Genomic DNA, 6,149 nt, shown 5'->3' on the forward strand with positions numbered 1-6,149 from the left:
TACTGCTCTATCCATCTGTCTGTGCTGTGTGTACATGGCACATGCATGCAGTCATTCAGGTGTATACCCCTGTGGGTATGCATGTGGAAGTCAGAGGATGACATTGAGTGTCTTTTTCTATTAACTTTATTTCATTAAGGCATCAAACTAGAAGCTTATTGAATAGGATGACTATTTAGCCATTGGGCTCCTGGGAACTGCCTGTCTCCACCCACTCATAGATTTGGGGTTACAGGCATGCATACATGGCCATGTGTAGTTTTTAAATGGGTGCTGGGGACTTGAACTCAGGTCCTCATGCTTGCACATTAACTAAGTGTTCTTAACTGCTGAGCCATCTCCTCACTCCCTGTCTCTTTCTTTTGAGCAATATAAACTGCTGCCTGTTTCTGGAAGAGCCCTAGGCCTTTGTTCATGCTGCTCTTTCAGCCCTGGGTACCCTCCCTCAAACACCATATTCCATGTCTCCTTTTTACAAAGCCCCTGCTTTCATACAAGGTAGCTATTCATACAAGTATTTCATACAAGGTACTGGTTCTTGTAGTTTCCTAGCCTTACATGTCCACGTAGGATCTGCTTACTATGATGTTTATTTCAAAGCACAAACAGTTCTCTGTCTCAAACTCTTTGGTATACGGGGTCAGAACTTTATTTATTAGGCCCTATCTACCCCCCAGGTCCATCTGGCATCCCTGCTACCCTGTGCTTATATATTGAAATTCTCTACATTCCTAAAATCTCACCCCGGAGCTTCGTGGTTATTGCTTATGATATTCTCTGCACTTAAACATTCTCCTGCCTCACCACTTCCCTCAACTGGAAAAATCCTTTTCAGCCTTTACTCACAAAGTAAACAGTATTTTCGCACAGAGGCACATCTTAGGCTCTAGACTAGAGTTTTGTTCACTGGTCTATCTTAAGGGTCCAGAATATTACCATCATTCACTTACCTAATTATGTATCCAACAATATATGTGTGTTCTTCATGTAGACTGAATGTTATCTAGCAATGACAGTCTTAGAGGTGTTAGAGAGGCATCATTTTGTATCATAAAATGTTTACTTAGCATCCAAACATGTGCCTTTCTTTTGATCCACAGATTTGGCTCTCTATATTTTATCACTGAATTGTTCATGTTTTAGGACATCAGGTTCTTCAGACTTTGGCCTTGTAAAATCATGTGAAATGAGAATCCATGTCTTAAATGTGGTCCATCACATTTCAGATGTGCAACCTTGCTGATATAACAGCTCAGGCCCAGTGTCCAGCTTGACACAGGTTGAGTTCAAGTCCTAGCTCATCTACAGAGCTGAACAGCCTGGAGAAAGTGACTTAACTCTTTACCCTGCAGCTCTCTCACCTTTTAAATGTGTGTAACGATTGCTGTCTGGCCTCATGGGCTTCAAGCGGAATCATGAGATCATGAATTTGTATTTTATGAACTGTGAAAAGCAGCACACACTATTGAGAAAATGCAATTTTTTAAAAAGATCATTAAGAAAAGAGAGCAGAAGAGATGTTTAATTGTAAAATGTTCCATGAAATTCAGCTACAATGTTAAAAAAAAAAACTATATAAAGAACACCAGGAAAGTGAAAGATGGAAGTAACATATTTTGTTTGTAGATCAGTAAAGATACAATTCTTTAACAACTATTTTTAGATTGTGCTTATTATCATTGTGTGCATATGGTGTAGGGGCTGGGCATGCATATGCCATGACATACAAATGGGGGTCAGAGGCAGCCTTATGGGGTCACTTTTCTCCTTCTACCTTTGTATGGATTCCAGGGACCAAACAGAGCAAGCTTTTTATTGAGCTATCTTGTCAACCCCAGATACAATAAAAAGAAAACTTTTCATAAACATTTATTAATCACATGTATCAGTGGGATTCCATGTGATATTTCCATATAGACATTGATTAAACTTAGCCTCTCTTTATCCTCCTTTCCCCTTTGCATCCTTTACTGTTGAGTCTAGATCCAGGTATATTACTTACCTCCCACACATGAGAGAACATGGAGGATGCTGTGTCCTTCTGTGTTAAGTTTATTTCAATTGACACATGTCTTCCAGTTCCAACTAGTTTGCTGCCAAGGACTACAGATTCTTCAAGACTAAATACTATTCTATGACCTATCATCTATCTATCTACCTATCATTTCTATCTATCTATCTATCTATCTATCTATCTATCTATCTATCTATCTATCTATCTATGCCTATCTATCTATCTATCTATCTATCATCTATCTACCTATCATTTCTATCTATCTATCTACTATCTATCTATCTATCTATCTATCATCTATCCATCTATCTATCTATCTATCTATCTATATCTATCATATATCACTTATAAGAGAATGTTTGTTTTATCCATTAATTCATAGGTGGCTATGCATGTTCTTTCCCTGTCTTGGCTATATGAATAAACTACAACAGACATAGATGGTGAAGTATCTTTGGTATTCAATGCCTTCGGATAAATACCCACGTGGTAGCTTGACACCACTGTGTGAAAAACAGAAGATAAACACTTAGGTGAGATGTTTACTGTGGCTTACAGTTTTAATAGCTCCATTCTACACTATCTATGGCATTGATCTATGATGAGGAAGAACATCAATATAGGTTATACCTCTTGGTCTGACACTGCTCACTTCACAGCAGTCAGGAAGCAAAAAGACAGGGGAAATAGCTGAGACAGTCACAATATTCCATTGAAGGACAAACTCCTCCAACCTCTTTCCTCTAGACATTATCTCCTAAAGGTTTCAACACTTCCCAATTATATTCACACTAAATACACTGGTCTCTGTGGTGGTAAATCAATTGTGTTTGTGTGTGTGTGTGTGTACAGGCATAGATGTTGAAGTATCTATGCCCATTTATGGATGTTTTTAATGTGGGTATAACTGCACACTTATGTGGGTATGAATGTACATATGCACATACATGTGTAGGCTAGATGTCAACCTTAGGTGTTTCGCAGGAGCAGCCCATTTTGTGTTTTGTTTGTTTGTTTGTTTGTTTGTTTGAAGCAAGGTCTCTCATTAGCCTTGAAATCACAGGTTAGGCTAGCTGGCTGGCCAATGAATTACAGGGCTCTGCCTGTACCCATCACTACAACACAGGGATTACAAGTATACACTACCATGTCCAGCTTATTTATGTGGATTTTAGGATCAAACCTGAATCCCCATGCCTTTGCAGCAAACATTTTACCAATCAAGCCTGCTCCCCTTGCCCAGATAAATCTATTTTTAGCTTTCTTCAGAATTCCCATACTGCTCATTTTAATGGTGACACTAACTCACATGAACAAAATATTTTAAAGGGCAAAGAGGCACAATACCTCTTCTCTCTCAATAAATGCCAGCGATTGATCAATCAGAACATCATTCCTACAATCTTCTGAAACTAACACTAAGTGCCCAGGTTCCATACCATGGGGTTGTTGCTCTATAGAAGACTCTGAATCACAGTCCACAAAGCTGAAAGGTAGGTTTGCTCTTGCTTCTGTTTTAGAAAGTGGTTAGATATGCCAACCTGTCTTCTGAGTTGTTACGTTGACATAGACATTTAACCTTAACCTCAGCTGCATCTACTGGGCCAACAGGAGAAGTGACAGCTTCTCATCATCCTGCTTTTCAAAGGCTAAAAGAGATGGGCCCATTGGCTTAGCAATAATCTTTTGTAATACAGACGTAGTCAAGGAGCCATACTCAATCAAATCCCTACCCTTCCTATCTCTGTCCATTGCTCATCTATAACACAGACTCTGGGGCAGGATTTAGTAAAGTTTTCTTTAAAAGAGACATAGAAATAGATATGATACTCTAGCTAGTCTGAAAAGGAGCTCAGAGAGCTAACAAGTACTCTTTCTACTACTCATTGGGTCTTGTGCATCTAAGAATTCCAAAGGACAAGTGGATTTCACCACAATTTCAGATCCTTAGGCCACACAGCACGCTCTCTTCAATCCCCTCTTTTTCTAGGTGTGCTGACTTTCCTTTGAAACCTTTAACCTCTCTTATCCAAGCTTTCTGTTCTCAGTACTTGATGGAAGTAATGAGGATTTGCTTGGGCTCCTTTGAATTTAATGGAGGTTTGGAAGCATGAAGTAGTTGTTACTAGCACTAGGATTTTGCTTTGCAGCCTGTTTATGAACACATGTCTTTTCCAGTTCCATGAACTCTCCCAGGGCACCATGGTCTCATTTATCCTAGTATTTCTGCTTCTCACCAGCTGCTGGAACACAGAATTTCTGGGACTGGAGGCTTTGAAATGGGATAGAAATTGCTATGCTCACTCCTCTTTACCTTCACAGATTAGGACAAAGGTCCTGGGCAGGAAAGGGACACCACTCACCTGTCTCAGTCTAGTTCCCGTTTTTCCCACTGTGTGGGCCAGAGGTGCCTCGAGTAATGGAAGCACACAGACAGCACATTTAAGTCCTATCTTTATTACTAAATTAGCTGTATAGCAATTAAGTTAATTTCTCAGCTCCTCAGTATACTCATCTATAAGACAGAATTAAATATATTTATTTTTCCATATTTTTTATGATCAGAATATTAAAGTAAGAAAAATAAGAGCTAAATGAATCACATGTATATTATCATCCCCATCGCCTCATATTTGTGCCTGGTTGCTAGATGCATGCTTCTGGTCTTTAGAAGAGAGTGCCTGGCAGGATCTCCCCTGTCCTGGTGCCTGCCTGAGCCTGGACAGATCCAGGTTCAGGCACTTAATTGCTAGAGGCAGAAGATGTCAGTAATCTGTGGCTCTTGGTCATTGCTGGCCAGAACAGATCCTACTGTTATGCTCCCTCTCTCCCTTGTTAACAAGACACCCAGCCATGGTAAGGATCTGGCTTCGATCACATTCACAGCGTTTTGAAATTAAGTAGAAGAAGGAACTGTGGATTCCATCTATTCCCTCCTTGATAATACTGCAGAAATTCTCCATACCAAGTCCCAGATATCTTACAAACTATTTCCATTGAGAGGAGAAATGCAGACCATGCTCCTTTATTCCCTACAGCAGCTGGTCATTCGGTTTGTGGCCAGTGCTGACTGTAACTGGGTCTTTCTTTCATTGAAGACAAACAGATGCCCCTGGGGATCCATGCATTCATTGATCCTGGTTCTCCTTTTCACAGTCATGTAGAATACAAGATCCCTTATCTTACTGGACCCTACACATCTCTAAAGATGAGGTCATTTTTCACATGTTACCTCTTTGGAAGTGGCTATGTGAAGTTCATAGGAGCATGTATCATTTCAGTTTTACCAAAATGAGTGCCTTGCACACAGTAGGTTCTCAATAACTATAAATACAAATAAATAAATATCCTTTTTCTATGTACTTCTAGTCCACTGATTGTTATATACCCATTCATTTTTTAAATTTTGTGTGTATGTGCTTACCAGAGTATATGTATCTACATCATGTTCATACAGATGTCCATAGAGGCCAGAAGAGGGTGTTGAATCTCATGGAACTGTAGTTACAGGTGATTGTGAGCCATTGAGAATTGGCTGATGTGAGTATTGGGAAATGATAAATGTCCTTGTCAAGAGCAGCAAGTGCTCCTAACCACAAAGCCATCTTTCCATCCCCCATACTTAAACCTTGCTGGGAGAAGCCTCTAATCCAATTCTTCAGACACTGTGTTGCTGAAGAGGAAAGATCATCAGTTTGTGATATCAACAGTCTTCTTACAATTTAGATTTTAATAAAAGCAAGATTTTTCTTTAAAATTTTTTTAATTAAGCCATTTTGAATTTTGAAAACTTCTTGGTACTCTTTCAGGAGTGAATAAAACTTTAGATCAGTAATGTTTGTTGCACTGAGTTTCCTGGTACAGATGTCTAGGATCCAACATCAGCAGGTATGACACTGATCAGGCCTCTCCTTCATTTTCTACAGGATCTCAAAGGCTTTCCAAGGCATTTGGATGAAGCTCAAATGGTTGGGCGTGAACAAGTCACAGTTCCAACTATCCAAATGGAGCCAAGAAGTCTGGGACCAACTGTGGGGCCCCAAGAGTGCTAACTTGTTTATTATGGATGAGAATATGGGACTCTCGCCCAGCTGTATCCAGCATATATAATTGGCATTTTCAAAGTGCAACGCAG

Source organism: Grammomys surdaster, unplaced genomic scaffold (genome assembly GCF_004785775.1).
Source record: "Grammomys surdaster isolate TR1022 unplaced genomic scaffold, NIH_TR_1.0 242, whole genome shotgun sequence".
Lineage (NCBI taxonomy): Eukaryota > Metazoa > Chordata > Mammalia > Rodentia > Muridae > Grammomys > Grammomys surdaster.